This window comes from Spodoptera frugiperda, chromosome 22 (assembly GCF_023101765.2).
Source record: "Spodoptera frugiperda isolate SF20-4 chromosome 22, AGI-APGP_CSIRO_Sfru_2.0, whole genome shotgun sequence".
Classification (NCBI taxonomy): domain Eukaryota; kingdom Metazoa; phylum Arthropoda; class Insecta; order Lepidoptera; family Noctuidae; genus Spodoptera; species Spodoptera frugiperda.
The window spans coordinates 6,609,217-6,627,002 of record NC_064233.1 but is presented as its reverse complement, the minus strand read 5'-3'; the positions used below and the strand labels follow the sequence as shown (position 1 = coordinate 6,627,002).

Below are 17,786 nucleotides of genomic sequence, written 5' to 3'. Positions count from 1 at the left end.
TCCATAGTTTACTCTTTTTCAATCAGATTCACAATACAATTCTTGTATAATAATTGTTCAATTATTAAAACAAAAGACAAATTACAACGCTATAGTATCCAAAGTGACGCGTTCTGTTTAACCATCTAGTTTCGCGCGTACTTTACCTACTTTACACAATGTAAGATGCAACAATAATTAAATAAAAATCAAACATAACTAACCTAATCATCTCTAATAGAATAAAAAATATTAGGGCATTATGAGGCCATCAGTTCTTCTTGAGATACCTTTTTAAATCGTATGAACCTTGCACTACAATTTATTTATATATTTATAAAGTAAATAAACTCATTTATGACATAGTATAATATCAAAATGACTTTAATTTAACCATTGATTTAACAATAACAACAATTTAACAAACACTCGCAATAAGTTTGACAAGCAAAAATTTAAATTTCCCGCCATCATTCGCAGCGTCATAGACAACACGACCTGCCGACTACGCATGCGAATTTATTAAAATTAATATTTTCCTTGTATTCGTCCTTCACATGATACACCTTGAATATTTTATAAATACAATATTTGTTTCAAATTCCCTCACAATCGCAATAAAATACAAAAACGTGCAAAATATGAAAAAGTATAGACAACGTATTTACTTCCTTCCAATTTGAAATAGTCAAAATCAATCGCAAAGACAAGAATGTGTTGGTGTTGTGTATGTGCGTAAACAAGACATAGTTTGCGAAAAAAATAAAAATATTTTCGTTTCGCAAAGTTATCATTACAAAGTGTTTCAACTTCTGTAAAATCGGTTTGTGTATCAAGTTAGTGTTTCCAAAAAATAACAACTGCGTTAAATACCTCGTCGCAAGATTTTTGGTGAGTAAAAACCATGTTTTTGCTAATTTAATCGGATTTTATTCATTAGAATTCGTGTTGTTTGTTTTTATTGCGTAATTATTGTATTTTGCGTGTCTTTATTTGTGTCTTTATTTTTCTTCTTATTTATAATTAATAAAATAATATCAGTTCGCAGTGTCTTTTTAATTTACGTAAATGTTTTTATTTGTGAATTATTCTGTATTTTTCTTTTGTTTGCATAATATGAACTATTTAATAATATTTTAGTTAGTATTTTAGACTAGAAGTAGTAGGTAAGTACCCCAATAAAATTTATTTAAGTATAATAATATTATTCATATCAAATACATAGGTATTTAGATTATGTTAAAAAAATTGTAGCATAAAATAAAACAATTTTTATTTCTACAGATAATTAATGAAAAGAAAATTGCAATATGAACCAAAAAGAAATTGGTGAAGTCTATTTTTTTCAACGAAGATCAAAAAAAATATATGTTTTAAGATCTTTATTAAAACTATTTTGTCATAATTTGAGTTCTTTATTACTTATTTATTATAGAGTTTTATCTCTGTGTAATATCTTGGTATACTTACTTAAAACAATAATAAAATTAAAAGAAAAATGAAATGCATATTGCATTTAATTTTTTTCCACCGATAACAGAGGAATCTAAATCACCTGTGGTCTGTGGCCTATGATCAGGACTTTGGCTAGAAGAATTTCTAAATAAAATAATGATTAAGTACTTATTAAAAATATTTTCGATAAATAATTGTTTAAAAACCATTAATTTTAAGCATAAATAATTGGATCACACCGGAAAAGCTTACTAAATATGAATATTATTCTTTTAAAAGAGTAACAATTGGAGTTTGTTTCTCGTTCGTCTCCATTCAAAGCTATACTTGGAACAAGCAACTGATGGATGGACAGACTGACAGACTATTATTTATTTGTTTACATTTTAAAAGTAGGGGAGGTAGGGGAGGGATGGGCAGTAGGGAGACATGGGCACCCCCTTTTATTCTGATCCTGTCATAGGTTTTTCTTTTTCTTAATTTAGTAGTTTACTTTACCGTCTGGCAAAACTATTCATCCATAGACTATCTGTTATTACCGTCAGTTGTCATTTGTGAATTATTTTGTACACAAACACATTTGAAGATTATATGCTCGTAAAAGTAAATATTTTGTTGTGGATTCGGATCGTAATACAGAGAAAAGTAACGAAAGGTATGTGTATTTTTTATTATATTTTTATTGTATATTTACTAACTAATAAATTAAACTAAAATTCACGTTTCAATATCTAAACAAAAAAAAAATGCCCATAATTGTGTTGAAAATGTGTACAGAGGGAGCAATGGGCATTCGGATGTGCAGGAGGTTTGGGCATGTCCAATGCTCTCTTCTTTATATTGCGTATAGGAGGTCTTTTGAAAATTATAATTACCTGCTTTAATTAAACTATTTGAAATATTTTTAATTACAGAAAGATTCAAAAGAAAGGTTTACGACGAGAAATTCCCAAAGATTTGATATTACGAGCCATAGAAGAGGTATCAAAAGGATCAAAAATAAAAACAACAGCCTTTATGGGTTCTAACTAATTTAAGATAAGTCGTGATATATTTAAGATGTTTTTTTTTTGTTGTTATTACGTATATTTTTGGCGTCTATTATAGATGTTAAGTGTTTTACAGGCCATGCCCAAGCCTCCCACCGGGTGTGCCCAATGCTCCCTACCATAGGGAGCCTTGGGCACTTTTGACTTAATTTTTTAATTACCTTCTAATTAGGAGACTGATTATTATTATAAGAAAGTTCTTTATAAGATATCTAGCCAAAAGTATGGAGCAATAGAAAGTGGCAATAAATGTAGATTATCTACAAAATCTGACTTTTTATGCATTAAATTGTGAAAAAGTGCCCATCCCTCCCCTACCTCCCTTACTTTTTGTGGTTTAATTGGAATAAAAAATTCGACTTTGACTGACTTTTGAAACTTGAAATTGAATTGTCCATCAGTCTGTCTGTCAGTGAAGCTAAGTGCTAATATGAAAATTAAATGTTTAATGTTACATTGCCAAACCATATAGCATTTAACACTAATGCTATTGTTTCTGAAACAAAATAGTGTAATTTTAATATGTACTAGTATTTGCAATAGTCCCTCCGATGACTGCACTATGTACTATATCTAGCTGATAGGGCTGTGACCTGAATACTGAATAATCTAATTAGTTTGCTACTACAGTAATGCTCTATCAATAGTAGTCGATAGATCCATTTATAGACAAATGTTCTAATTTCAGTTATGAACCGAATGAATAAAAAATACAAACGAGTAGAGCTGGTAAATTGGTTTATGCCCGAATACTTAACGCTACTCAATTTTAAGACGCTCTCAAATGTAGTTCTGTCACTATCAATTCTTTTTAAAATGACAGAGATAGCACGATATTTAAGTACAACTTAAAATTGAGTAGCGTTTGAGTATTCGGGCGTTAGTCTTGGAAATTACAACGTCGCCCGCGTTCCTGAAAGATAAAAAGTAGATTATGTGTTATTCCAGAGCATAATCTTACCCTTTTCAAAGTTTCATCCCAATCTCTTCAGCCGTTTTGATGTGAAAGAGTAACAAACATACATACTCAAAATCTTTCGCATTTATAATATTAGTAAGATTTGAATACTAATAAGGAGTTTGTGTCTATGTTTGTTACTGTAAAAGTAAGAAAGTAAAAATTAGGTGTCTAATAATTAACAATAATCTCCCAGACGGACATTAAAATAAAAATGAGTCATCTACCCTATTCATTAAAGTGCATAAACTATTTGCATATAACTAACTATTTAATGTAATTAGTTACCAAGCCATTGGGAATAAGGGTATAGTGGGTGTACATTGTATAGCGGCATTTCGTGCCGTAATGTGCACCTCTGTCTACCCCTTTCCCTTGGGGGATAAAAAGCGATATGTTGCAAGGGAATAGGAGCTGTTAACTAATAACTTAACAGGCAACTAATGATTAATACACATTATTTTAATTAAACACTTTATAATCCAACTTCAAACATGTTCCTATTTTTTTTAGAAAGAAATACCTAGGTAAGAACCTACTTTAATTAATTAATTAATACGCGCGGAAATCGAAACCACACTATATAGGTAACTAACTTATGTATTTGCAAGGATTTTGCAGTATCTACTAACTTCTTGTAAAAAAAGTAAATAACTCCATAAACTATGATTGTATGTTTGTGAATAACGCAGAAACTACTGAACGGATTTTCATTTGGTTTTTACCTGTAGACAGAGTAATTTTAAAGGAATAAAGAGTAATATACTCGAATACGAACAGTTGACGAATGACGTCTACGAACATTCGTTGATAATCAAATATTACCTTTTTGCCATATTACTTTCTCTGCTCATGAATATGAATCGGTGTGACTTGAAAATAGTTGAGCTTTTCTCAAATAGTTGAATTACTTAATTTTATTTGTTTAGTTTATTTGCACCGATTACAAACTTGATTAACAAAAATGATTCATAAAAAAAATTCAGTAGGGGAGGTAGGGGAGGGATGGGCAGTCGGGAGACATGGGCACCCCCCTTTTATTCTGATCCTGTTATAGGTTTTTCTTTTTTCTTAATTTGGTCGTTTACTTTACCGTCTGGCAAAACTGTTCATCCATAGACTATCTGTTATTTCCGTCAGTTGTCAAACACAAACACATTTGAAGATTATACACTCGTAAAAGTAAGTATTTTGTTGTGGATTCGGATCGTAATACAGAGAAAATTAACGAAAGGTATGTGTATTTTTTATTATATATCTATTGTATATTTACTAACTAATAAATTAAACTAAAATTCACGTTTCAATACCTAAACAAAAAAAAATGCCGGTAAATTGTGTTAAAATGTGTACAGAGGGAGCAATGGGCATTCGGATGTGAGGGAGGTTTGGGCATGTCCAATGCTCTCTTCTTTATATTGCGTACAGAAGGTCTTTTGAAAATTATGATTACCTGCTTTAATTAAACTATTTGAAATATTTTAATTACAGAAAGATTCAAAAAGAAAGGTTTACGACGAGAAATTCCCAAAGATTTGATATTACGAGCCATAGAAGAGGTATCAAAAGGATCAAAAATAAAAATAACAGCTGATAAATATAAATATAAGCCTTAATGGGTTATAACTAATTTAAGATAAGTCGTGATATATTTAAGATGTTTTTTTTATTGTTATTACGTTTATTTTTGGAGTCTATTATAGATGTTAAGTGTTTTACAGGCCATGCCCAAGCCTCCCACCGGGTGTGCCCATATCTCCCTACCATAGGGAGCCTTGGGCACTTTTGACTTAATTTTTTAATTACCTTCTAATTAGGAGACTGATTATTATTATAAGAAAATTCTTTATAAGATATCTAGCCAAAAGTATGGAGCAATAGGAAGTGGCAATAAATGTAGATTATCTACAAAATCTGACTTTTTATGCATTAAATTGTGAAAAAGTGCCCATCCCTCCCCTACCTCCCTTATATACGGCGCAAAAGGCCTTGTTTGGTGTTTTTCTTGTAACAATATTAATTTGTTGAATATTTTCAATGCACAGATTAACACTTCTACAGTTTTATTATATGTTTATATTAGGTAGGAAGTTCCGGGATCAATTTATTTACTTATTTTATCCGTAATAATATTTCAAAACGCCGATCGATCGGACAGGCAAATTAGGTCAGAGTCAAAACTCAAATGTCAGCTAATCTCTTACAGATAATGCAAGAATGCAATTTTATCGGAAGCATTCCTTCTTTATCTGTTTGCTTATTAAATGGTTAAGCCGGGGTCAGTTATAACAACTTAATTAATAATATTGACACCAGTTACACTGTTCTTTAGTAGCCTATGCCTGCGGTTTCTCCCGTAAGAAATTTCAGATACTTTTTGAGTGGTCTCAATCCGGGTGTAACTTTCATCGTGTGTTTAGAGGGAGTTTATCTGGGGACCCTAATATTAAAAAAATAAGCAAGACGCATTTTTCTAAACATTTAGCGATATAGGTGTCAGTTTTATGTTTACCAACATATTATAGTCATGTAATCTATAAAATAAAAATAAGTCGGGGTTTCCTTCCTGATGCTATTACTCCAGAACGCACGAACCGATTTCCACGGTTTTGCATTCGTTGGAAAGGTCTCGGGCTCCGTGAGGTTAAATTAGAAAATTCAGGAAATATTCAAAAGAAAAGCAGGAAATCAGGGAAAATCATTGCGGTGGGTGGGTTATATCTTTATTATATATAATTCTTCTGTAATCTTTATATATATAATTCTTCTGTAAGTGTGTATGTCACTGAACTCCTTTTAAACGAGTGGACCGATTATGATGAAATTTTGTGTGTGTGTTCAAGGGGATCTGAGAATGGTTTAGATTCACAATTTTGTCCGCTGGAAAATGTTTTTTTAAATAATTTTTAATTTATTAGTAGGTAGTTGTTGATTTTGGAATGTTTTACATTGGATCGGACAGACGGCGCTACCATCGCAGTGTCAAATATTAATGACGTTAGATATTGTCATAACATTTGAATAATAATTTTCATCAGAATGTTTTAGCTTAAAATTTTCAAATTAAAGACGTGTAGACAGGACAACGTCTGTTGGGTCCGCTAGTTTTAAATTTAAACATGTAGGTAACTGTTTTTGTGTCCCTTATAAATAAAATACACTGCAGGACTGTAAAGATATCTCAATGTGCTGTTGTCTCTACATTAGAGTATAAAACGGATGGGCCATTTTGGGTACAAAGAGCATTGTTTCAACTCCTGCGCACGGCCTTGTGTCACTGTACTAACGAAGGGAAGTAATAATCAGCGCGAAGGGAACCAATCAGGTTTAATGGTGATTCAAACACATATTACTGCGTTAGTTGGTTTAAGAACAAGGTTTTGGATTGGATAATGTGTTTTCAAGATAGGCTCACCCCTATTAGGTACACGGGACTTATAACACAAATGGTGAAAAGTGAGTGTACATTGTACAGCGGCATTACGTGTCGTAATGTGCACCTCTGCCTACCCCTACGGGGATAAAAGGCGTGACGTTGACGGTCGGGTATTTCGGTTTCTCTGTAATACCTAGCCACATAAATGGCATCATCATCATAATACTCCTCCAATGACTTCCAGATATCATGTTGGAATTTGGAAGCGACCTGCAATCATATCCTAATTACATGGACATAACTAAACCAGTTAGTCAAAGATGAGTGGTACATGGTTTAAGTTTTACCACAGTCCACAGCCTCACAAAAAACCGGCGTGAAACAAGGGCAGATTGCCCAATAATCCTTAATTTCGTAACCCCCAAACGGCCAGTAAGGTACTTGTAACGCCTCTGGTGTTTGGCCATGTGTGGTGGCGATTGCTTACCATCAGGTGTTACGCCTGATGGTTTACTGGCTTATTACATAAAAAAATAAGTTACACAAATAAATAAATTAAATAAGTTATAGTTAATTAAGGACACTACACGACAAATCAAAAATTCGTTTTCTACATGTAATATAAAAAGTAAATTTTACCTATATACCTATTAAAAAAATTATTATGACCCTATATTTGTTGGTTTGTCTGCTATTTCCCGATAAACTTTCCATTATTTTTCTTTCATAAGCCATTATCAGACAATAATGACCACAGGTGCCGCTTTTCGCAGTGTATCGCGTGACCAAAGGACATGAAGAATTCATATACACTTGCATATAATATAGATAGATGCTACCACAGAAAATAATTACATAAAACAGTCTGCCGTTATAAAAAAAACTATCTAAGTACCTATAGGTAAGTTTAAAACTTTAACTTTTATTTAACAAATCATTAATCTCCCGCGTTATTAAGCATCGTGGTAGCTTAATATCTTTCTTATTTTTATTGGTTTGGTTGACAGCAGTGTCACAGCTTCATTTATTGAAACCAAATTTTGTGTTTCGATCGCTGCCGATTGTTAACTTTTGGTTGAGGATAATGACGCCGTTGACTTTGTGTTTTTTTAGAGAATCACCCTTCTGCTCCGAGTAGAAGCCATGGTAACTCATTGCATTTCTCTACTGCTCTGCTACATACCTTAAGAACATATGCTTACATTCACCATGTTAAATCAAATGGTCCTTCAGTATATTACTCATAACTTAGTAAGTACTGCCATGTGTTGCGCGTTGCAATGTCTCTGCATTGTTCTCTCATTATGTTAAATTATTGATTGAAAAAATCAGTAAAATCATTAGTATCAGAAAAAATTTAACATATTGTATTTTTTATACAGTAACGATGGAGTTTCTTTCTCGTTCTTCTCCATTCGAAGCTACACTTTGGCAAGACCACCTAGCTTCACTGTCGGACAAATATTTATTTGTTGACATTTCCAAAGTACCTATATGTATGGTTTAATTGAAATAAATTATTTGACTTTTTGGGTAATCATGAAACAAAATGCGCAATTTGATGTAAAAACAAAGCTTTCTACACACAGCCAATCAACCTGTCAGTCGAGCATGGATTAGTGTTATCTAAATCTATATTATATCGATCAGGCATGGCGTCAGCGCGTTCAATGGGAAGCCATACTTAAATGAAAGTATTATCACATGGTATCGTATTAAACTTACCTTGTTTTTGTGCTTTCATTATGAAATGAGTAGCACTTTCTCTTTTAGCTTGTTATTGTTTCACGCCTTTTATCCCCGAAGGGGTAGGCAGAGGTGCATGTTACGGCATGTGTGGCCGCTATACAATGTACACCCGCTTTTCACCATTTGTGTTAAAGTCCCATGTAATATGGGGTGAGCCTTTTGCCATATACTGGGTACCAATTCCAGACTCCGTGTACTACAGAGAAATTTTCGAAAAACCGGAATATGCCCGATAGTACTTTGCCCGACACGGGATTATTTTGTTATTGTTTCACAGTTTTTTTTTAGTATCAGCTAATGAATATTTTAACGTTTTTTCCATGAGACATCTGTCAGTCACCTTATACGATTACAATTTGGTTATTTTCAAAGTAGCCCCGAGTGAACAGGTTGCTCATAGATAGGCGTGCCTTATCTTGGACCACATCACTCACCACCAGGCGAGTTGGTAGCCAAACGCCATCCTATATAAAAAATACTTACAGCAGTGATTAAGAATAACTATTCTTCCGTAAAAGCTCTATTCATCCGTTCGAATCTAAAAGTTTTTAACCCCTATTCACAAACTTCTAGAATTAAGGCATTTAAGAATAAATATTGCCACAAACTGCACAGTTTCAGACTGAAACCAAAAAATGATCACAATTTCACAAACCAAGTAAACACATTTAACATTCCTTGCAGACGTTTGAAAAATACATTAATCTTTAGACAGTGATACATGAGCTGCATGCCATTTATTTACGATGCGACATGCCGACAAGTAAACTGAACGCTTTATTAGATATCAGGCTGAACGAGGCTGAATGAATAATTTCCTGAGACAACTGTCTTGTTGACAGGTGACGTTAATTTTGTGATTTGTGTAGTCTGTGCAAATGTCATTAGGTGAGTCTTCTGTTTTGGGGTCACGGGCGCATAGAGTGGGGACTCTAGGCGCCCACCCAGTGACCTCAGGGAAGACGGTGGCACAGTGGTCACGTGCTGCCGTGCAACTTGCACAGCGAGGCTCATGGGAGACGCACGTCTCTCTAGGGATGTGCCGTAACAGGCGTTGCACCGTGGGGCTCCGGAGCAGGTCTATTAAGAGGACCCGGTGCCCCTTACAGGTGCTGAGGGTGGCCACCGGGGTGGTTTTAGTGAGGTAAAAATCCCACACTCCCTAGTCTTTTATCCCCATAAAGCTAGGCGCCTTTTGAAGGTTTCCCCCGAAAAAAAGGTGAGTCTTCTGTTAACCTTTTGAACGCCAATGGCATGTATAGATGTCATGCGCAAGCGTGCCCTGTGCGCCACCGACATCTATAGATGCCAAGAAACAGATCACAGAGAAAAACAAAATAAACACATTAAATCATTACTTTCACGTGTTTTATTGATGTATCTTAAGAACTGAATACCCAGTTATTACATAATTGTACACAGTGAACAAAATTGCAATATAGTTATTCTAATATTTGATTGATAAAAACAACTTAAATATCGGCTAAAAAAGCATGTTCTCTCGCGCCAATGGCATGTATACATGCCTACTAGTGATGTAGTGTAATTCAAGTAATATTAAAACTTGAGCTAAATGACGCGCTTATTTTTTGTAATAGCTATTAAAAAGTATATATATAACCTTAGTCTCTGAGAAAAAAGGTTGTGGCGACATTGACAAGTGACAGATGACAGATGACAGAAGTCGCACATAGACTATCGACGAGCAAATCAACGGATGACGTCACAAATATCCTGCATCGCACATACGAAGTTTACATGCGAATTAAGACGGATAAAATCCCAACGAACAACAGTTGGGCAGAAAGCCCGCCAGGCTGATCACCTCGCCTGGTCGGAGGATCCTCCTTTTCTTAGGGAACTTTACTCGCTGTTCCCTAAAGTGGTGACCCCGACGTGATTGAAACCAACCTTCACGGAGCAGATCAGCACCGTCATCCTTATCGCCATCTCCCTCACCCATCACTTCTCCGCTGAGCGGTAATCAAGTCGCAGCCAACCAGCATCCTCGGCCTCATCAGGGACCACCACACGCTACATCGAAGATATGCAGCCTGGTTCTTCCCTACGGCCTCATCAGCGTCTAGGCACAGCACTCTGCACACGGTCTGAGGACGTCTTCCTCCCGTCAACGCAGACGCCAGCCACTACGCACCTACCCTCGCAGCATCAATTCCCCGACTCACCGTGGGACACTGCGAGCCTCACTACTCCGACTCACTGGAGTATCACCCTGCACCGCGCACCCGACTCACTGGGCATTCAGCGGCACAGTTCCGACTCACTGGAACTAGGGACATTCTACACTGGCTCTGGCACCGCTCATCTCAAGCATCGACAGCCGTCTCAACAGGATCGACCTCCGGTCTTGGGGGGGAGTGATGTGGCGACATTGACAAGTGACAGATGACAGATGACAGAAGTCGCACATAGACTATCGACGAGCAAATCAACGGATGACGTCACAAATATCCTGCATCGCACATACGAAGTTTACATGCGAATTAAGACGGATAGAAAATCCCAACGAACAACAGTTGGGCAGAAAGCCCGCCAGGCTGATCACCTCGCCTGGTCGGAGGATCCTCCTTTTCTTAGGGAACTTTACTCGCTGTTCCCTAAAAGGTAAACTCGTGACGTCGTAAGCGCGTGCCGTGTTTTTAAATGCGGGGAAGTTGCAAAAAATATTTTATCTAGTACCTACATTTTAATTGCAAAAATGGCGAGTGAAGAGGTTTATAGTACAGAAGAACTATTGCGCATTCTAGATAATTATAAAATATTTTTGTAGGTTACTATCAACATCAGAAATTTTTGTTATTGATAATAATTATAGATAATATACAATTTAGTTTTAAATTTTACAATTCCAAGACTGTTAGTGAGCATAATGTTTTATAGGTACAATTGTTGATTTTTATATATTTTTAAGTTTCACGTAACCTTTTTCAATTACAAGGCTGTTAATGAGCATAATAAATAAATACGATTGTTGATTTTTTATATTTTTAAGTTTCATGTGACATTTTACAAATACAAGGCAACTATTTTAAGAATATGAAAGTGTATAAATAATATCACTAAAATCTACAGATTTTTTATATACCTATATAGATATTATAGATACCTATTTAGCAGTTTTCAAATTTGATTACCTAATACATAAATGAACTCGATAAGTTACATTATTCAGCTAACTACATCCCTAATCATAAACGAGAGATTAAAAAAAAATGGATAGTTGCCCGCGCCATTGGCATGTATACATGCCAATGGCGCGTAACTGATAGTGCTGTAACTTGCTGCAATTTTATATGTATTTTTGTGTCTCAAAAGGTTGATATTTCATTGATAGTTGCTATTAATGTGGTCTTAAGTTTATTACAGTGGGAGATTAGGTTAAATAAATATTCTTTTTATGTTATAAGCAGTTTATTAAAAAAAAAATTCAGACGAAAATTATTACTCACTTTGGTTTATCGATAACATTTTGGAATCCCTAATATTTTCAAGGTTATTTCGTTGAATTTGTGTCTCGGCGTGGAGGGCACGGCGAAGCGTTTATGCTCTGGCGGTCAAAAGGTTAATAGTCGCCAACCCGCTTTGAGCAAGCGTTTAATGCTCAAACCTTCTCCGTATGAAAAGAGGCCTTTGGTCAGCAGTGGCCATTTATAGGCTGATGATATGAGTCTTCTGCAGAGGTAGTTAAAGTGTGGGAGAGCCATGCTTTATGACCATTCCTTATTACATGGGAGTTAAAACCCTAATGGTGAAAAAGTGAGTGTAAATTGTACAGTAGCATTACGTGCCGTAATGTGCACCTCTACACCTTCGGGGATAAAAGGCATGACGTTGCATTATACTAAAGCAGTGTGCTAACAAAGACATTTTGGCAAGAATTCATTCTAGTAAATATTTCAAGTATGGCTTGCACTATAAAGTTCAAAGTTTCCAACAAATGCAATAAAGAATATCTACTAGCTAAGGGCCACGACCAATTCATTACTTATTTAACAACACGATCATAGACGATGCACCGTAGCCCATAGCCCATAAGCAAAACCTCAATTATTTATCCATTGACCCGTTTCCGACGTCGCTTCATAAATTCTTCCGACGTTACCGCGTCAGCTCTTATTTGGTGGACAACACAACGTGAATCCTAATTGAAATAGTGTTGCCCAGTAAGTCTTGCAAGTCTCGCATTTACTAATTAGCTAACTTGATTTTTTATACGATTTTGATTTAACTATAGTATTGATTGTGCAGATTTAACTATACAGTTATATTGTAAGGTGTGGCCGCTATTAAACAACCTCAAAATATAGTATACTAGCTGCTCTGTTTCGTCATTGTAAGATCAAAAGCACCTAACATATAAAAAATAGCATAAGGCTAATAGGTATTTATGACACTAGCAAGACTCTTACCGGGTAGTTAATACAGTTAAATCATCTAATATATAAAATTCTCGTGTCACAGTTTTCGTTGCCATACTCCTCCGAAACGGCTTCACCGATTTTGATGAAATTTTTGTGCTTATCCGGTATCTATGAGAATCGGCCAACATCTATTTTTCATCGCCCTAATTTTTTTTATCTTCCGCGGACGAAGTCGCTGACAGAAGCTAGTAATAAAAAATTAAAGTTGGCTAATTAGTAAATGCGAGACTTGCAAGACTCTTGCTGGGCAACACTATTATAAATTGAAAACGTTTATCACATTAACATTTTATTTTGTCATCGCGACCCGCCATATTAACTTCCAGTTTGTGGCGCGAAATGGAACGCGAGAATCGTCTATTCGAATTTTTTTTAAAAAAAGTTTTCGTACTTTCTTTATCTGTTATGTGTAATGTGTCAAATTTTAGTGACAGTTTATTGAATTTTAACGATTATTTTGTGTTTAATGTTTGTTAAATTGACAGTGGTTGGTTTTAAAACTGTAGTGTTGTGTTTTGGACAGTGCTAATTTAAATTATGGTCGACTTTTAATAGTGCCAACGTGTAGGTAATGATGGATAAATGATTATTTTATAGTTTCTGACCGATAATACTATCTAGATACTTGATTTGTCTAATTAAAATTTACTGTGAAATGTAATTAATTTGGTATTTCTTTTGTCTATACTTTCTACTAACTTAATCCTGTCTTCAATGTAAATATTACCTATTAAGGATTAACTAAGTCGTGGTGGCACGGAGCTTTAAGACACCCGCTCCTCATGCATGAGGGTGCGGGTTGAAACCTACCCGCATTGAGCAAGCGTGGTGATTAATGCTCAAACCTTCTCCGCGTGAGAAGAGGCTTTGGTCAGCAGTGGCTGTCAACATGACATCTTAATCTGATTGTAAGAAATAAAAGTTTCATAAAAGCAGAGCATTGTATGAGTTTTTAAACAAGTGAGAACAAAGTTTAAAAAAAAACAAATGACGTATGCAGAATTCGAATTCATTTGTGCCATATTTGTGTTTCAAAACTACTAACTATTAAAATCATTGCACGTGGTATTGTATATCTTTGCACGCCATATTTAATACAAAAGTTAATCCTTTTTTTAAGTAGGGAAAATCATCCAATGACTTCTCCCGCCCTGGGCGAGGCGAGAGGGAGTGTCAGACTCTTACTGACTAAAAACCACTCCGTTCCTACTCCTGCTTTTCGAGCCGGAGCCCCGGTAACCCGCTAGGTAGTCCGCAACTCCGGAGCATAAATTAATCCTGGTACACTGTTATTCAATTCTGTTACGTATGGCTGACCATAAAATGTGTTACTACCATAGGGTCAATGTCATTTGCACGTCATAACAATAAGGTTCATTTTGGCTTGTGAAAACTAATGTGACATCCACGTTGACTATAATTGACAGTTCTTTGGTCTATGGTTTGTTGATTTTCTCTAATGGATATCGCAGAGGTGTGTTTATGACTGTTTCTAATATTTATCGCAGCTAAAGTCGACATTTTAAACTCTCTGGACATTAATTAAAGATGCTTTAAATTAAGAGGTAGACTGTATAAAAGGTCCAATGTATTTGTCTCTATTTCCATCCACCTCTCAAAGAAAAAGCGTTTTTTTTTTAAATGCCAGCAACACACTTGTGACTCCTCTGGTGTTGTGGGTGTCCATGTGCGACATTGATCGCTTACCATGAGGTGACCAGTCTGCTCGTGGACCCCTTATTCCATAAAAAAACACAGGATTTTATTCTAGTCCAGACTCAGTGACATAATTAAGAATATGCGAAAAACTTAATCATCTATTTTGTCAGACCAAATTCATCTCAAATCTCTCAAATTTGGACGTTTCTTTGTATGTATCCTCAGTATGAGTTTCACTGATAGCCCGGCACGAATAAATGGACCAATCAGAGCGCCGAACACACTCTCGTTTCTCTATTACTTTAAACGTAAAGCAAACTCATACTAACAGCCACACTCAGAGACATTGAATGATTACTTAAACTATTCCTTAGTAACGATTTTGTATAGAAAACAATTGCTATGGACTGGGTTAAGTAACCATTAAATGACTCTGAGTACGACAGTAGTGTACTGACCCATTCGACCAAAATGTCAGATATATCTAACACTTAACATAAAATGTAACAAAACAAACTAATTACACACCGTGCGTATTATTTTCCGCCGTTTCTGATGAGCTGATACGTTTGTCGCCGCGCCTCGACATCCCATGCTATCCCATGCGTAGCTTCCTGCTATTGTCTGTCACAAAATTATATGTTTTGACCCATACACCTGGAATTACTATGTAGGAAAAGTACGTAGACCTCAATAGATAGACTAAATCTCAATCCCCACTCTGCTAGGGCTCAGTTTTATGCGTGTTATGGTGTATTTTCTAGGTAATTAAAAACAGGGGGTTTTAGAAGACTAAAAGTACCTTACTAAACATTTCATCCGAATCCATCCAGCCCATCCAACATGATAGAGTGAAAACACCTAACCAAACTTTCGCATAAATATTTTGTTAATAAGGCTCCGGTTTTTATCAAACATCGCTGCTATATTTTATTTTATTTTATGGTATAAGCCGGTAAAAGAGCAGACGGATCACCTGATGGTAAGCAATCGCCGCCGCCCATGGACACCTTTTGGGGGTTAGGAATTCAAGAGTTTTTGGGGAATCGAGGATTTTGATAATTGGGCCTCCTATAATCTTACACAACGCAAGCCTTGTTTCACGTTTGTTTTCTGTGAGGCCGTGGTATTAATCCGGTCTAGCCGGCCCATCCGTGCTGAAGCATGGCTCTCCCACATTTAATCTCTGTCAAACGTATCTTCCTAATAATAATAACCAATCTTAATCTAAAATCTCAGAGTCCATAGAAATTTTTAACAGAAACTCCATACAATTAATGTAAAGAATCGATCTTTATCCAAAGATTTCAGTGATCATGTTGTTGTTAGTTTGCTACACCCACAGAAAGAGTAGCGATGGTGACAAATCACAAATGTATTCTCCACTGCTGTGGCCATGCGCCTGAGCTCGATGTCAACTAGTATTATACGTATAAAAAAGATTCCTTGACATGCTAGCATAGGAAACGCGGTACATTTCCGTGCTTCCTATATTTGGTCGGTTATCGCATTCATTACTTGATGTGATGTGAACTAAGCTGATTCATAAGCCCTTTATACGATAAATAGAATAGGTATAGGTATAATGTTCATTCATTTATATATGTAGTCACGTAAGAGAGCCGGCTCGTTTACCACGGCTTCAAGAAACCGGCATGAAACAACGTTTGCATGCAGACAATCTTTGCATCGCCCTCCTTTTTGAAGATGACGGGGGTAAGAAAATTAAAAATCTATGGAGTCCGTCAGTTAGGTAATGATAAAATATTAGACATTTATGATAAAATATCGAATCTAAGATATTTATATATTATGTCATGAAATATTCGCTTGCTACCATTTGTGGTATTGTGGTTGCAGTGATATGTCCTGTGGTCACATTGCGCGATACATCGGCAAATTATTTAATGTAGAGCATGCCATTTGGTATGTCACTGCATCATTGATTTACATAATATAACCACTTTTTATTTAGTAAGAAACATATATATCGAAGAATTTACTTCTGCAATCTTCGCAATCTAGAGTTACATTTACACATCTATAGTTCAAATGTAACAATAACGTAAAAAAAATACCATTACTTGGCTACTGATAAAACTACCATGTTTAATAAAGAATAACTTTGAACGGACTAAGATTTAAGTTTACGGTAAGCCCTCAAATTTGCAACGCTTAAAAAAGGCCGTTAAGCTGTACATAATATTTAAATGAAGACCTGTGTAATACCTTAACATGGAAATAAATATTTTGAGTATGAGTTTGAGATTTGGAACTTGGCGCCACAGTAACTTTTATTCAACTCAAAATTACCTGTCTAATGATGGAACACACATAGCTATTGGAAGTGGGGCCAGGATTTGCATCCTCCTTTACTTCTATCTAAGATCTTTCTTAAGAAATCGATAGATATTTTAAGCGCTTTAAATTTTTTATTATATATAAGTATCATAAATCTAATAATAAAATACTTCTATATCGCCGAACGCATCTACAACCAACCAAAACTGACGACCTCTTACGAAAACCGTAAACAAAATTCAAAGACAAAAAATTAGATCATTTCCGCATCTATTTTACACACGCTTTCATAACATCAGAACCAAATAATGAAAATACGTTTAACCAAAACGTTTTTTTTATACGTAAGTGTGGGAGAGCCATGCTTTGGCACGAATGGGCCGGCTCGACCGGAGTGATACCACGGCCTCACTGAAAACCGACGTGAAACAACGCTTGCGTTGTGTGAGTGAGGTTATCGGAGGCCCAATTACCCCCTTCCCAATCTTCCTAATCCCCGATTTCCCAACAACCCTTAAATTCCTAACCCCCAAAAGGCCAGAAACGCACTTGTAACGCCTCTGGTGTTTCGGGTGTCCATGGGCGGCGGCGATTGCTTACCATCAGGTGATCCGTCTGCTCGTTTACCGGCTTATACCATAAAAAAAATCACGCACATAGCTAGCAAATCTAAATATTTATAAACTCGCGTTCCTATTACATCTCTTTCTTGAATTCTCAGACGTGAAAAAAGAAAAATATACAGTATAGGTCGATGCACTCGATTTGGCGGGCAGCCAGAGATGCACTGCGAACTCAAATACTCGAAACTGCATGGT

General features: G+C 35.7%; 2 long non-coding RNA genes across 2 annotated transcripts in view; one reads left to right on the top strand and one right to left on the bottom strand.

Annotated features, from left to right (window-relative positions):
• Positions 1-17,786, bottom strand: part of LOC126912118 (uncharacterized) — a 100,761-nt gene that overhangs the window by 32,963 nt on the left and 50,012 nt on the right. The gene's annotated exons all lie outside the window — the stretch shown is intronic.
• On the top strand, positions 2,004-2,751 carry LOC126912123 (uncharacterized). The gene is made up of 2 exons (XR_007706766.1): positions 2,004-2,089; positions 2,349-2,751. It is a non-coding gene; the product is annotated as an uncharacterized LOC126912123 (long non-coding RNA).